At 47.7% G+C, this 16,194-nt stretch overlaps 1 protein-coding gene across 2 annotated transcripts in view; it reads left to right on the forward strand.

Moving 5' to 3' along the window:
* The window catches only part of LOC139248268 (zinc finger protein 3-like), a 39,170-nt gene extending 24,063 nt beyond the window's left edge, over positions 1–15,107 (forward strand). For both annotated transcript variants that reach the window (XR_011591024.1, XR_011591023.1), the window contains exons 4-5: positions 8,812–9,272; positions 13,944–15,107. The gene's annotated coding sequence lies outside the window, so the exon portion shown is untranslated. The remainder of the gene's footprint in view (positions 1–8,811; positions 9,273–13,943) is intronic.
* The last annotated feature ends 1,087 nt before the right edge of the window (positions 15,108–16,194 follow it).

The following is a 16,194-nucleotide window of genomic DNA, read 5'->3' on the forward strand; positions in this document are numbered from 1 at the left end:
CACTTCCCAAGCCATCACCATTTAAATAATACTTTGTCTTTATGTTTTTCCTACCAAAGTGGATAACTTCACATTTATCCACATTATACTGCATCTGCCATGTGTTTGCACACTCACTCAATCTATCTAAATCGCCTTGCAGCGTCTTTGCATCCTCCTCACAATTCACAATCCCACCTAGTTTTGTGTCGTCAGCAAACTTGAAAATATTACATTTGGTTCCCTCATCTAAATCATTTATATATTTAGATTGGGGCCCAAGCACTGATTCCTGTGGTACCCCACTAGTCACTGCCCGCCACCCCGAAAAAGACTCGTTTATTCCTACTCTCTGTTTCCTGTTAGTTAACCAAATGTTCAATCCATGCCAATGCATTACACCCAATCCTATGTGCTTTAATTTTGCACACTAACCTCTTATGTGGAACTTTATCAAAAGCCTTCTGAAAATCCAAATACACTACATCCACTGGTTCTCCCTTATCTATTCTATCAGTTACATCCTCAAAAAACTCCAGTAGGTTTGTCAAACATGATTTTCCTTTCATAAATCCATGTTGACTTTGTTTAATCCCTTTGATATTATCTAAGTGCCGTTATCACACCCTTTATAATAGACTCTAGCATTTTCCTTACTACTGATGTCTGTAGTTCCCCGTTTACTCTCTCCCTTTTTTAAATAGTGGGGTTACATTTGCCACCCTCCAATTTGCAGGAACTGTTCCATAATCTATAGAATTTTGGAAGATGACAACCAATGCATCTACTATTTCCATGGCTACCTCTTTTAGTACTCTGGGATGCAGATCATCAGGCCCTGGGGATTTATCTGCCTTCAGTCCCATTAATTTCTCCAGCACTATTTTCTTAATAATAATCATTTCCTTTAATTCCTCTTGCTCACAAGACCCTTGGTTACCTAGCATTTCTGGGACGTTATTTGTGTCCTCTTCTGTGAAGACGGAACCGAAGTATATATTTAATTGTTCTGCCATTTCCTTATTCCCCATTCCAAATTCTCCCGTTTCTGTCTGTAAAGGACCTACATTTATCTTCACTAATCTTTTTCTTTTTACGTACTTGTAGAAACGTTTGCAGTCGTTTTTTATGTTCCTTGCAAGTTTACTCAGATATTCTATTTTTCCCTTCTTAATCAATCTCTTGGTCCTTTTTTGCTGAATTCTAAACTGCTTCCAATCCTCAGGCTTGCTACTTTTTCTGGCAACTTTGTATAACTCCTCTTTGGATCTAATACTATCCTTAATTCCTTTTGATAGCCATGGTTTGTTCACTTTTCCTTTTGTGTTTTTACGCCAGAAAGGAATGTATAACTGTTGCAATTCATGCATTCGTTCCTTAAATATTAGCCATTGCCTATCCATTGTCATGCCTTTTAATGAATCCTCCCAATCTACCATAGCTAATTCATTCCTCATACCTTCGTAGTTTTCTTTGTTTAGATTTAGGATCCTAGTTTCGGATTGGACTACTTCACTGTCCATCTTAATAAAGAATTCAATCATGTTATGGTCACTTTTCCCCAAAGGACCCCGCACAACAAGACTGTTAATTAACCCTTCTCATTACACAATACCCAATCTAGGATAGCCTGTTCCCTAGTAGGCTCCTCAACATACTGGTCTAAAAAACCATCTAGTACACAGTCCAGGAATTCATCTGCCACAGTATTAGTACTTATTTGCTTTGGCCAGTCTATATGTAGGTTAAAGTCACCTACGAATACTACAGTACCCTTGCTACATGCAGCTCTAATTTCCTGTTTGATGCCATCCCCAACACGACCACTACTGTTTGGAGGCCTATAGACAACTCCCACCAATGTTTTCTGCCCCTTGGTGCTCCTTAGCTCCACCCAGACTGATTCTGCATCTTGATTTTCTGAGCCAATATCCTTTCTCACTATTGCTCTGATTTCATCCTTTACTAACAACACCACACCACCCCCTCTTCCTTTTTGCCTGTCCTTCCGAAATATCGAATATCCTTGGATATTCAGTTCCCAACCCTGGTCACCCTGCAACCATGTCTCTGTAATTGCAACTATATCGTATCCGTTTACATCTATTTGCGCTGTTAATTCGTCTACCTTATTACAGATGCTTTGTGCATTCAGATACAATGCTCTTAAATGTCTTTTTAACATTATTAGACATCTTAACATTTTGTTCTATAGTCCTGTTTGTCATATTGCTATTTTTCCTTACCTGGAACCTATTTGTTAGTACACTCTTTCGTTTGTATGCTCTGTCCCTTCCTGACATAATCTGGTTATCCTTACCACAATCACTTTCCTGCATTGCTTCCTTTTCTTTTCTTTCCCCCCCCCCCCCGCCCCCTTATTTAGTGTAAAGCCCTGTCTATCACCGTTGGTACAAATCACAGGCTGAGTTTAATCATTCTGGGCCTGAGGGATTGGTTTATATCAGACAGGAGGGGATGGGTGTCAGTGACTGTGGGGTGGGTTTATATCAGACAGGAGGAGATGGGTGTCACTGACTGTGAGGTGGGTTTATATCAGACAGGAGGAGATGGGTGTCAGTGACTGTGAGGTGGGTTTATATCAGACAGGAGGAGATTGGTGTCAGTGACTGTGGGGTGGGTTGATATCAGACAGGAGGAGATTGGTGTCAGTGACTGTGGGGTGGGTTTATATTCGATTCAAGATGTCTCCTGGGCTAACTGCTGCTTACTGAGGTGCTCTTCTCATCAACTGTATCCTTGGTCATCCTTTGCCCTTTCTTCCCCCAATCTCCTTCCTCCCATTGCTTGATACCCTGCTCTGATGGTGAAGGTATTTCAGCCCAAACTACAGGTTTAAAGCTGCCCGTGCTGAGTCAGCTACCTACCCCCCGACCCAGCGTGTCTTTATTCTCACTGAGCTCGTTCACCTGCCGGAACTCTGCTGAAACTTGATTCCATCACCTGGATTCCTCGCCAACAGGACTCCGCTGCTCTACTGACCACACTCTGACTCAGCGGCTGTGTCTCTGCTCTGTTATTCAGTCACTTCAGTATCTTCAGCTGCCGAATTCATTTCTCAGATCGGTTTCTGATGATCTGGCCATCTCTGAACGTCTAGACTATGTTTGTGTTTTGAACTACATTGGATCACACCACTATGTTTCTGCACTGGACTGCAGTAGATTACAGTGTAAGCTTTACCTGCTGTGACTCTATCTCTGCTGCAAAACAAACATTTGTTTTAATTTAAACTGTGGCCGTGTGTCTGCTGAACTGGTTCCATTGGTTTTTCAGCGATGTTGGCCTATAGCTAACAGCTGCTGCTTCACTTCCTGTCCGATGACTTGTTTTACCGGTTTCCAGCTTTGCTGGTCGCTGGCTTGTAGTTTTACATTTTCTCCGTCGCTTTGATCTACGGTGACCTGCAACTTGCGGCTATTTCGCCATCATCTTTCTGCACCGCCACCGACTCTCATTCCTACGGCAACAACCTCCATCCTCGAACTCTCTGCCTTTCACATAGCTTCTGGACTTCACTTGCCTGCTACACCTGTCTCTGAATATGGACAGCGGTCTGTCGATGCTCTGTGCCAGTCCCATCCTGCTTACACCGGCTTTGTCCCTCCATGGGACCTCTGACTCTGACCCTGCTCTCCCTACTATTGTTTCCAACCTATTCCCTGCTACCAGGAAATATGTATCCCATTAATGATTACATTTAACCAGGCCGATGTAACCTGAGCTTTTCCCCGGTCATTCACGTCTGCACTTCAGCTGCCGCTCCCGACCCGAGCCATTCAATACGTTTCCACTTTCTCTCCCCTTTTCCTTTTCTTTCTATCCCTGCCTGACTGCTCTCTCCTGTGGCCATACCTCCTTCCATCTCTCCTCTCTGATACTCTGCCCTCCCAAATCCCTACCCATCCTTCATTACTGTTCGACCTTCCTACTCTCCTGCCGCTGTCCCAGGATTGACTCCTTCTTAGACAAGCCTACAGCATCCCTCTGTGCCTCTCTTGGCATCCTACGGAGGGCTCATCGTGGCACTCGTCGCTACCTCCTTACGAGCAGCAACCCCGACTGTCCCATCCTACTCTCTCAACGACCTTCCCGCCCAGCAGGCCCACTGAGGGCTAATCTTGCTAATCTCCTCCCCGTCCAACTCACCTCTTTCCCTCACCCAGCACTGACCCAGTAGATGCTGGCAGTGGGGCAACCATCACCGACCCTCTCCGCATCTCCCTCCAGAATGTCTGTTCACACCATCTCTGACCTCACCGTGGATGATTGCATTGACATCATGGCCCTGACGGAGACTTGGTTGAAAGGTGATGACACCTTAAATGAAGCCTCCACGCCCGGCTATACCTTCCACCACTTGTCCTGCTCAGACCGCTGTGGTGGGGTGTGGCTCCCATCACCAAATCACACCTTGGTCTGTCCCCCTACTTCACCGGCACTTTCTCCTCCTTTGAGCATTTCACCTTATTCCACCCCTCTCAAATCTGATTTAAAATTCTCGTTCTCTTCGCCCACCCAAGTACCGTTAGAAATTTATTACCGAGATATCGTCACTGCTTTTCTCCCTCAACCTCTGCCCGAATGATTTCTCATCCTCGGTGATTTCAACCTCCATCTCAATTCATCATGCTCTCTCTCCTGACTTCACTAGCCTCCTATCCTCCCTTAATCTCTCCCTCCATGTAAACTCCCCAACCCATATTCACGGCCATCCCCTTGACCTTGCCATCTCTCGTGGCCTTGCTACTCCTACCGTGTCAGTTGCAGATAAGGCCACCTCTGACCACTTCCTCATTGCTCTCCACCCACATCCTCCTCCCTCCCCTGCAACCCTACTTCCATCTCTGTCCGCCTCTGGAAAAAAACTCTGTCCCAACTTTCTTACAACTGCACTTATGAAGTCCCAACTGTCCAACCTTTGGCCTTCATTCCCCTTGACATTTCTGCAGCCACCGATCTGCTCAACCACACCCTCACCTCCACCTTTGATGCCCTAGTCTCTAGTAAAACACTTACTCTCTCTCATATTGACCTTTCCCCTGGTACAGCCCACATCTTTGCTCCCTCAAGTCCAAGGGACACAGACTTGAACGGATATGGGGCAAATCTGGTTTAGCCATTCACTGCCAGATCTTGCTGGACCACATAAAGCATTATCAGGTCCTGCTCTCCTCTGCCAAAATTGTACACTATACCAGAATCATTCTGGAATGCAAAGATAAACCCCGACTTCTATTCTCCACTGCTAATAATTTTCTTAAATCCCTCTCCCCTGTCTCCTCCATCCTCACCTCCGACAACAAATATGAGGAGTTCATGGACTTGTTTGTCTCAAATATTGAGACCATCCGTTCAGCCGACTCTGTCTCTTCCCTTCCTTCCCCTAGCCCACGGGCCAAACTTCCTCTGAGGCTCCCCCCGCCCTAGCCCTGAACTCGCATCTTTCTCCAGTTTCTCTCCACTCTCCCCTCATGACCTCTCCGTGCTCACCTTGTCCATGAGACCCACTTCCTGCTCCCTTGACCCTATTCCCACTAAACTGCTGACCACCCAACTTCCTTTTCTGGCTCCCCTGTTAGCTGACCTCTCCTCAGGTACTGTCCCCTTCTCCCTCAAATCTGCCGTCATCACCCCTATACTCAAAAATACAACTCGACCCCACTGTGCTTGCAAACATCTCCAACCTCCCTTTCCTCTCAAGTCCTTGAACGTATTGTCTCCTCCCAAATCTGTACCCATCTTTCCAGCAATTCCTTGTTTGAATCCCTCCGATCAGGTTTCTGCCCTTGCCATAGTACCAAAACGGCTCTCATCAAAGTCACGAATGACATCCTTTGTGACTGTGACAAAGGCAAACTATTCCTCCTCGTCCTTCTTGACTTGTCTGCAGCCTTTGACACAGATGGCCACTGAATCCTACACCAACGCCTCTCCACCATTGTCCAGCTGCGTGGGACTGTAGTCGTCTGGTTCCATTCTTATCTATCTAATCATAGCCAGGAAATCTCCTGCAATGGCTTCTCTTCCCACTCCCACATCATTACGTCTGGTGTCCCCAAGAATCTATCCTTGGCCCCCTCCTATTTCTCATCTACATGTTGCCCCTTGGCGACATAATCCGAAAACACGGAGTCAGTTTCCACATGTTCGCCGCTGACATCCAGCTCTACCTCAGCACCACTTCTCTCGACCCCTCCACGGTCTCTAATTTGTCAGACTACTTGTCCGACATCCAGTTCCGGATGAGCAGAAATTTTCTCCAATTAACTGTTGGGACGACCAAAGCCATTGTTTCCAATCCCTGCCACAAAGTCCGTTCCATAGCCACTGACTCCATCTCAATTCATTGGCTGGCCGTGCCTTCTGTTGTCTCGGCCCTATGCTCTGGAATTGCCTCTCTAAACCTCTTTGCCTCTCTACCTTTTTTCCTCATATAAGATGCTCCTTAAAACCTACCTCTTTGACCAAGCTTTTGCGCACTGCTCTAATTTCTCCTTATGTGACAGTGTCAATTTTTTTGTCTTATAACACTTCTGTGAAACGCCTTGGTAACTTTTACTACTTTAAAGGCGCTATATAAATACAAGTTGTTGTATCTAACCCGTGCTGTACCTGCCCTGGGAGTGTTTGATGGGACAGTGTAGAGGGAGCTTTACTCTGTATCTAACCCCGTGCTGTACCTACCCTGGGAGTGTTCGATGGGACAGTGTAGAGGGAGCTTTACTCTGTATCTAACCCATGCTGTACCTGACTGGAGAGTGCTTCAGTCAGGCACCAGATGCTCAGAATTACCCATTCCCCTGCACTGATATCCATCACCTCGATGAGAACATTTAACCACAAGTTACGAGAAATGCATCAGTTCTCCCTGGATAGAGATCCAGAAGGACAGTGAGCAACCTGAACATTTTTATAGTGTACTCCTTATTTCATCCCTTGGTCTGAGTCTTTTGGTGAAGATATGAATGTGATACCTTTCCTTTCCAAACGTGTTGTCGCCTCCCAAATCCCTGCCCATGTTTGACTCCCTCTATCAGCTTTTCACCCCTGCCACAGTACCGAAACAGACACGGTTGAACAGACACGGTTGATCAAACCATCTTCCTCCAACACCTCTCCCCTGTTGTCCAGCTGGGTGGGACTGCACTCGCCTAGTTCCATTCTTATCTAATTGTTGCCAGAGAATCTCCTGCAATGGCTTCTCTTCCCCCTCCCGCATTGTTAGCTCTGGTGTTCCCCAAGGATCTATCCATTTCTCATCTATATGCTGCCCCTCGGCGATATCTGAAAACACAGCATCAGTTTCCACATGTACGCTCACAACACTCGGCTCTGCCTCACCATCACCTCTCTCCACCCGTCCACAGTCTCTAAATTGTCAGAATCTTTATCTGACTTCCAGTACTGGTTGAGCAGACATTTCCTCCAACTGAATATTGGGAAGACCAAAGCCATTGTCTTTGGTCCCCGCCACAAATTCTGTTCCTAGCCACCAAATCCATCCGTCTCCCTGGAAACTATCTGAGGCTGAACCAGACTGATTGCAACCTAGGCATGATATGTGATTCCGCGATGAGCTTCTGACCATATACAAAAACCATCATTAAAACCACCTACTTCCACCTCCGTAACGTCGCCCACTCCTCCCCCGCCTCAGCTCATTTGCTGCTGAAGCCCTCATCCATGTCTTTGTTACTTCGAGACTTGTCTATTCCAATGCACCCCTGGCCAGCCTCACATCTTCCACTCACCATAAACTTAAGCTCATCCAAACGGCTGTATCCTAACTCGCACCAAGTCCCGCTCACCCATCACCCCTGTGCTCACTGACCTACATTGGCTCCCGGTTAAGCAATGTCTCAATTTTAAAATTCTCATCCTGGTTTTCAAATCCCTCCTTGGCCTTGCCCCTCTCTGGCCTCTTAAGTATCACTCATTTTAATCCTTCATCATTAGCGGCTGTGTCTTCAGCTGCCGAGATCCTAAGCTCTGGAATTCCCTCCCAAAATCGCCCTCCCTCGTTGGTAAACTTTTTGGTCATTGGCCCAAATATCAGATTTTGTGTGATAACGCTCCTGTGATGCGCTTTGGGACATTTTACTATCTTAAAGACACGATATTATTATAAGTTGTTTTGCAATCTAATCTGTGCCCAGATGGCTCTGGAGAGGGAGCATTAACATTTGCTATAAGCTGTGTGGTCATGTGACTGCGCAGCGCCCTGCTGGTCATGTGACTGCACAGCGCTCTGCCGGCCATGTGACTGCGCAGCGCTCTGCCGGCCATGTGACTGCGCAGCGCCCTGCCGGCCATGTGACTGCACAGCGCCCTGCCGGCCATGTGACTGCACAGCGCCCTGCCGGTCATGTGACTGCACAGCGCTCTGCCGGCCATGTGACTGCATAGCTCTCTGCCGGTCTTGCGTAGATCGGGACCAGCTTCTTTAACGGAAGCTATTGCGCCTGCGCGGAACGGAATGGGCCGCACGGCCTCCGAAAGGTACCTCGCACCAATAACAAAAGAGGGAAGATTGGAGAGCATGCGGTATCCACCGGGACACTAGATACCTTCTGTGATCATTGGCACCTCAGGCTGCAGAATGGACACTGGGAACAACTTTCTGGTTTCGTTGGGAAGGTTCTCTTTGCATTTGTTGGGAAGTTGTTGCTTATTTTGGCTTCTTTTAGTTTGATTGGACCACATGTTTGGGACAACAAGAGAAGAAAGAATGTTCCATAGAAACTAGAATTGTCTGTTCTCAATTCCTATCCTGTACTTAGTGATAAGTTTTCTAAACTCCTTTTACAGGATATTAGAAGGTGAGGATTTGCAGATGGGAAACTCAAACCAAACATCACGTCAAGATCTGACAGAATCACTTGATTCATTAGGACCTGAATATCTTAAGTCTTCCAAAGAAATGTTTGTCTGTTCTGTCTGTGAGAAAAGATTCCAATCATCAGTGTGACTGGAAAAGCATGTGAAAGTGTTCCAGTGCACTGCCTGTGGAAAGCGCTTTAATCAGTTACACAACATCGCAGCATTCACAGCGGGGAGAAACCACACACGTGTTCTGTGTGTGGACGAGGCTTCAACTGATCATCCAACCTAGAGAGACACAAGGACACCCACACCATGGAGAAACCGTGGGAATGTGGGGACTGTGGGAAGGGATTCTATTACCCGTCTGAGCTGGAAATTCATCCACGCAGTCACACCGAGGAGAGGCCGTTCACCTTTTCCGAGTGCAGTTCGAGAGGGAAATCCAGGTAATACTATTACTGCACTTAATCGTCAAATAACTATTTATTTCAAAATAAATGTGATTTGAAATGGAAAGAATTGCGTTTTTTATCGCTGCTTCTGTGGCTTAAGGAAATCCAAAAACGTTTTACAGCCACTGAATACTTGTGTTGTGTTACAGGGGGTCCGGGGAATTTTATAACATGGGAGGGGGGCGATATTGGAGGGAGTGGATGTTTAAGGTGGTGGATGGGGGGCCAATCAAGCGAGCTGCTTTGTCCTGGATGGTGTTGAGTTTCTTGAGTGTTAGAGCTGCACTCATCCAGGCAAGTGGAGAGTATTCCATCACACTCCTGACTTGTGCCTTGTAGATCATGGAATGGCTTTGGGAAGTCAGGAGATGAGACACTCGCCGCAGAATACCCAGCCTCTGACCTGCTCTTGTTGCCACAGTATTTATGTGTCTGGTCCAGTTAAGTTTCTGGTCAATGGTGACCCCCAGGATGTTTACGGTGGGGGATTTGGTGATGGTAATACCATTGAATGTTAAGGGGTGGTGGGTAGACTCTCGCTTGTTGGAGATTGTCATTGCCTGGCACTTGTGTGGCGCGAATGTTACTTGCTACTTATCAGTCCAAGCCTGAATGTTGTCCAGGCCTTGTTGTATGTGGGCATGGACTGCTCCATTATCTGAGGAGTTACACATGGAACTGAACACTGTACAGTCATCAGCGAACATCCCCACTTATGATGGAAGGAAGGTCATTGATGAAGCAACTGAACATGGTTGGGCCTAGGACACTGCTCTGAGGAACTCCTGCAACGATGTCCTGGGGCTGTGATGATTGACCTCCAACCATCACAACCATCTTCCTTTGTGCTAGGTATGACTCCAGCCAGTGCAGAGTTTTCCCCCTGATTCCCATTGGCTTCAGTTTTACTAGGGCTCCTTCATGCCACACTTGGTCAAACGCTGCCTTGATTTTGAGGGCAGTCACTCTCACCGCAGCATTGTCTATAGCATGCTGTTTCCGCTGTTTAGCATGCATGTAGTCCTGTGTTGCAGCTTCCCCAGGTTGGCACCTCATTTTCAGGTATGCCTGGTGCTGCTCCTGACTTGATCTTCTACGTTCTTCATTGAACCAGGGTTGGTTCCCAGGCTTGGTAGTAATGGTAGAGTGAGGGATACGCTGGGCCATGAGGTTACAGGTTGTGGTGGAATACAATTCTGCTGCTGCTGATGGCTGATGGCTGCCCAATTTTGAGCTGCTAGATCAGTTCTGAATCTATCCCATTTAGCACGGTGGTAGTGCCACACAACACAATGAATGGTGTCCTCCGTGTGAAGACGGAACTTCATCTCCACAGTGACTGTGTGTTGGTCGCTGCTACCAATGCTGTCATGGCCAGATGCATCTATGACAGGTAGATTGGTGAGGATGAGGTCAAGTAGGTGTTTCCCACATGTTGGTTCTCTCACTACCTGCTGCAGGCCCAGTCTGACAGCTATGTCCTTCAGGGCTCGGTCAGTAGTGGTGCCACTCTTGATGATGGACATTGAAGTCCCCCACCCAGAGTACATTCTGTGCCCTTGCTACTCACTGCTTCTTCCAAGTGGTGTTCAACATGGAGGAGTACTTATTCATCAGCTGACGGAGAGAGGTAGGTGGTAATCAGCAGGAGGTTTCTGATATGTCCTTACTATACAGTACAAATGCACACGAGGCCCATAATTGAGAGAAGGTCACTCTGTGACCAGTAACCTTTATTCCAGCACTGAAGTGACGAAGGTGGGTGGAGCTTTCCCTTTTATACCTGAAAGTCCAGGTTAGGAGTGTCTCCCACAAGTTCAGCACCTAGTGGTCAGTGTTCTCATGGTGTACAACTTAGGTCAGTTTATACATGAATTACAATGACAGTTGAATACATGACATCACCTCCCCCCCCCAAAAGTCTTATTGGGATCACAGGTTAAGTCTCTCTGATGGTTTATGCTCCCTTGTAGAGCGCCTGAGTTGAGGCTCCAGTTGTTGGGCGCTGGCCTGAGTGTCTGCTGTTTGCGGTGCCTCAGGCCTGTCCGGACTGCCCACAGTGACTTGGCTCTCCTCCACTTGCTTCCGGTGTTCGGTCACCTGTGGTGGAGTGAATTCTACATCGTGTTCTTCCTCTGCTTCTTCTATGAGGTTGCTGAACCTCCTTTTTGTTTGGTCCACGTGTTTGCGGCTGATTTGTTCATTGGTAAGTTTAACTACCAGAATCCTATTCCCCTCTTTGGCAATCACAGTGCCTGTGAGCTATTTGGGCCCTGCAGCATAGTTGAGGACAAAGACAGGGTCATTGACATCAATACATCGCGCCCTCGCATTCCTGTCATGGTAGTCACATTATGACCGGCGCCTGCTCTCAACAATTTCTTTGATGGTGGGGTGTATGAGGGATAATCTGGTTTTGAGCGTCCTTTTCATTAGTAGCTCTGCGGGTGGAACCCCTGTGAGCGAGTATGGTCAGGATCTATTGGCCAACAGGAGGCGTGATAAGCGGCTTTGTAGGGAACCCCCTTGGATTCTGAGCATCCCCTGTTTGATTATCTGCACTGCTCGTTCCGCCTGGCCGTTTGAGGCTGGCTTGTACAGTGCCGTTCTGACATGGTTGATACCATTTCCTGCCATGAAATCCTGGAACTCAATGCTTGTAAAGCACGGGCCATTGTCGCTGACCAAGACGTCCGGTAGACCATGGGCGGCGAACATTGCCCGTAGACTTTCTACCGTGGCAGATGATGTGCTTGAATTGAGAATGTCACACGATCCATTTGGAGTAGGCGTCTACTACAACCAAAAACATTTTTCCCATGAAGGGACCTGCGTAGTCCACATGGATGCGTGACCATGGTTTGGCGGACCAGGGGCTAAGGGGGGCTTCCCTGGGCGCATTGCCCAGCTGGGCACACGTGTTGCACCTGCGAACACAAAGTTCCAGGTCTGCATCTATCCCTGGCCACCAAACGTGTGACCTGGCAATTGCCTTCATCATGACAATGCCCAGATGCTCATTGTGAAGTTCTCTGATAAACACCTCTCTGCCTTTCTGGGGCATATCTACTCGGTTTCCCCATAGTAGGCAATCGGCCTGAATCGAGAGTTCATCCTTGCGCCTATGAAACGGTTTAAACTCCTCAGGGCATGCCCCGAACGTGGCTGCCCAGTCCCCATTCAGGACACATTTCTTAACTAAAGACAGTAACAGGTCTTTATTTGTCCAGACTTTAATCTGACGGGCTGTCACAGGTGAGCCTTCGCTTTCGAAAGCTTCAACAGCCATGACCATCTCAGCATCATGCTCAGTTGTCCCCTCAGTGGTGGCTAGTGGGAGCCTGCTGAGTGCATTGGCGCAGTTTTCAGTGCCCGGTCTGTGCCGAATTGTATAGTCATAGGAGGCTAACATGAGTGCCCACCTCTGTATGTGGGCCGACGCATTTGCATTTATGGCCTTGTTGTCAGCCAAAAGGGACGTAAGGGGTTTGTGATCTGTCTCCAGCTCAAATTTCCTGCCAAACTGGTACTGGTGCATATTTTTTACTGCATATACACATGCAAGCGCTTCCTTTTCTACCAACCCGTAGCCCCTTTCTGCCTGGGACAGACTTCTGGAGGCATAAGCTACCAGCTGTAACTGACCCTTGGCATTAACATGCTGCCACACACACCCTACCCGATAGGACGATGCATCGCACGTTAAAACAAGTTTCTTACATGGGTCATATTAGCATTAACAGATTGTTGGAGCATAGAGCACGCAGTTTGTTATCAAAAGCCCTTTCCTGGCTGTCCCCCCAGACCCATTTGCGACCTTTGCGTAGGAGCACATGTAGCGGCTCTAACAGCGTGCTCAATTTGGGATCATGCGTAACTGACCTGACAATGGTAATTTCCCGCATTTCAGGAGGTCAGGGGTCATCAATACATGCGCAGAGAAGAGAGAGCGGAGAGGAACTGAAACTGTGTGTGGGTGTGCTGTGTGGTTGTTTGGCTGTTGTGGGAGGTAGGAGGGAGATTTACCAGCAGCAAAAAGACTTGAGCTCAAATAACATTCCCACGGAGCTTTTGGGGCAAAAAAATAGAGTTAAAATGGAAGGGATGGAGGAGGTGACACAGCACGCTGTGAAGACTGAGGAAGCTGGTGAAAGCAGTGAGGTGGGAGATATTGGGAGGAGGAAAACGAGTTTGGAGATTCTCCGACGAGGCAAATGCCTACCTCCTGCGGGAGGTGGAGTCATGCTGGGGTCAATTGACCCAGGGTGTGCATGGGAAGCCCGCCCCAAAAGTTTACCAGAAGATATGGGCCGACATAGCCCATAGCCCCATGTCGGCGACGAATGAGATGCGTAAGGGTAACCAATGCTGCAAGCACTGGAATGACCTTGTCGGATCTGCCAGAGTATTACATTTATTTACATTTACTTATATTTGAATTGTAAGTGTAATGAGTGATTAAAATCAGATGTGATGTCTTACACTTATACCGAGAATGTTTTACTCAAATCCTGCATTGACGGTGTACGTCTTTAGGTAAATAATGATCATTTTTGTAATATTCATGATTAAATCCATCATGTTGTATCAGTCTCTGTGACAGTACCTAGCAATGATCTCATGCAATGATCTCATGCCACATCGTGCTGGTGTTACCTTTTACAGAAGAAGCTTTCGAAGAATAGGGCCGAGCAGCGACGCACGGGTGGGGGACCACCAGTCATCATCGAGCTCACCGACATCGAGGAGTGGGTGCTGGCACTAGTGGGGAGCCACCCCGGGTCGGCCACACAAGCAGCAGCAGAACCTGATGTGATGCCTCATGAGTAAAGTATACACCATTGCGTGATGTAAAGTCAATAGATGCCACACCCACTCATGTCCGACCAATAATATATGATAGATGATTGATAAAAGTGTTACATGAATAATGATGGCCTCATGAGAATCATTGCAATGCAGAATTTGGTCATGGTCATGAAATGTGATGGCGGTGATGATTTTGATAGCGGTGGTGCTTGTCGTGCACATGCTGGGTGTAGTGTCGGAATCACCTTGTGACCCTAGCACCCCCTTCTCCTCTAATAACCTCATTTACATTTTGTAGCTCAGTCAGCAGCGTAGCCCCTATGCAAGACCGCCGAGCCCAGGAGCTGGGGGTCCGGGGCCGGAGTCGCCAGACGATTGTCCATTTGGTGCTGAGGAGCACCGATCCTCGCCCGTGGAGCTGCAGGGTGCCTTCTCCACGGATGACAGTGCGGACTTCGAGGAGCGTGCATCGCCAAGCTCCATAATGCATTCGACACCGATTACATCGAGTGCTTCTGCGGCCATGCCCTCCTCCACCGTGGAGGGAGCGTGCCCAAGCACCTTGCCCCAAGGCAGCCGAGGTGTGTCCATGACGGTGCCGACCACGCGGAGGTTGGTTCGACGCAGCAGGTCTGCTCCACGAGCGGCAGATCTCTGCGGGGACATGGTACACTTGTCCAGGAGAATTGTTGACATAGGTCAGCAGATCTTACAGACAATGGGGGGCATATCCCAACAGCTGGCCAACATGTCCTCGACCATGACCGAGTACGTGGCACGGATGGCAGAGGCCCTGGAGGTGATAGCCAGGAACACTGGTGGCAGAGGGCTCCCAGTAGTCCCAGAGCGTGGCACTGCACCCCAAGGTACCACACCCCCATTGCCAATGACACGAGAGCCTGGAGGAAGATCTTCTGGCTCAGAGGATGTTCCCACCTTGGGACCATCCTCTCCCGTATCCGGCCAACCAGCGGTTCTGCCGCCATCCCCCCCAGTGAAGCAATGCCTGAACAGCTCCTCGGCCAAGTGGCTTGGAGTCAGGAGGGGAAGGGGTAGAGGTGGGGAGAAGCGGGGAGGAAAGGAAAGTGAGGTGAATAGCCGCAGGAGTTTTATTGGTCACAGTATTTTATGTTGTGGTTACTATTTTGTTGGGAGGTTTGGGGGAAGGGGGGGTGACCTTGTTTTATTGCATTTGTGTTCTTTGATTATGAAGTTATGTTTGAAATGTGAACACTTTTATGAATGATATAAATGTCTTCAATTTGTTGTGGGGTGAGGTGGGGTGTTTTTTTACAGTTATAATTATGATTTTATACAAATGTTCTCATTAAATGCTTTTTATTTCACATAACCCTGTTGCGCATTGTCTCAGATAAGACCGCTTCTCCCTGAAAGTGCGTGGGGTGTAAGTTCTTGTCCTCCTCCTCAGTGTGCCTACCCTTTGACTGGGCACATATTGCTCTTGAATATACCGTCTGCCATCTCTAGTCTGCAGCACGTGCGTAGTCATCAAGACAGGCTGAGAAATTACAGGCCCCATTACAATCACAATCAGTATCATACCGATTGGTCACAAACAATAAATTTACCTATTAAACACCTAAAATAAATTCAAATCGTCCACACTATGATAAGATGTTTGTTCAGATGTTCAAATCACCTTACAAAACTGCACAGTACATCAAAACTCCCCAGAACTTGAAGCAGCATTTTATATGAACCGACCTCCGATTTACAACATGGCGTCCATACCGCTGGGTTTAGTTCAGGTGAGAGCAACTTTTTCTCAGTGGGTTTTTCGGCGAGCGATATTTTCGGTGATATGTGGCCGATGTGCCGAAAGTAACGCTCGGCGATATTATGGGTGTTAGTTTCACTCATTCTGATCTTTATGGCAAAAAAAAGTGGGCGGGCGGTATTATTAATTCTCGGCATTAACTACATGCCAAAAGTAATGCTGGCCGATAAGTGAGCGATACATGGGCGTTAGTTTCCATTTTGTTGCTAGTTGGGCGATTTCTGGGTGTTACGCCTCATCTCAGTGTTAAAATGGTCGTTAAGTGGCCGGTATCTTGCAAAAAAAGTGGAACGTCTAGGCCTAAGTCTT

This window comes from Pristiophorus japonicus, unplaced genomic scaffold, assembly GCF_044704955.1.
Source record: "Pristiophorus japonicus isolate sPriJap1 unplaced genomic scaffold, sPriJap1.hap1 HAP1_SCAFFOLD_29, whole genome shotgun sequence".
Lineage (NCBI taxonomy): Eukaryota > Metazoa > Chordata > Chondrichthyes > Pristiophoridae > Pristiophorus > Pristiophorus japonicus.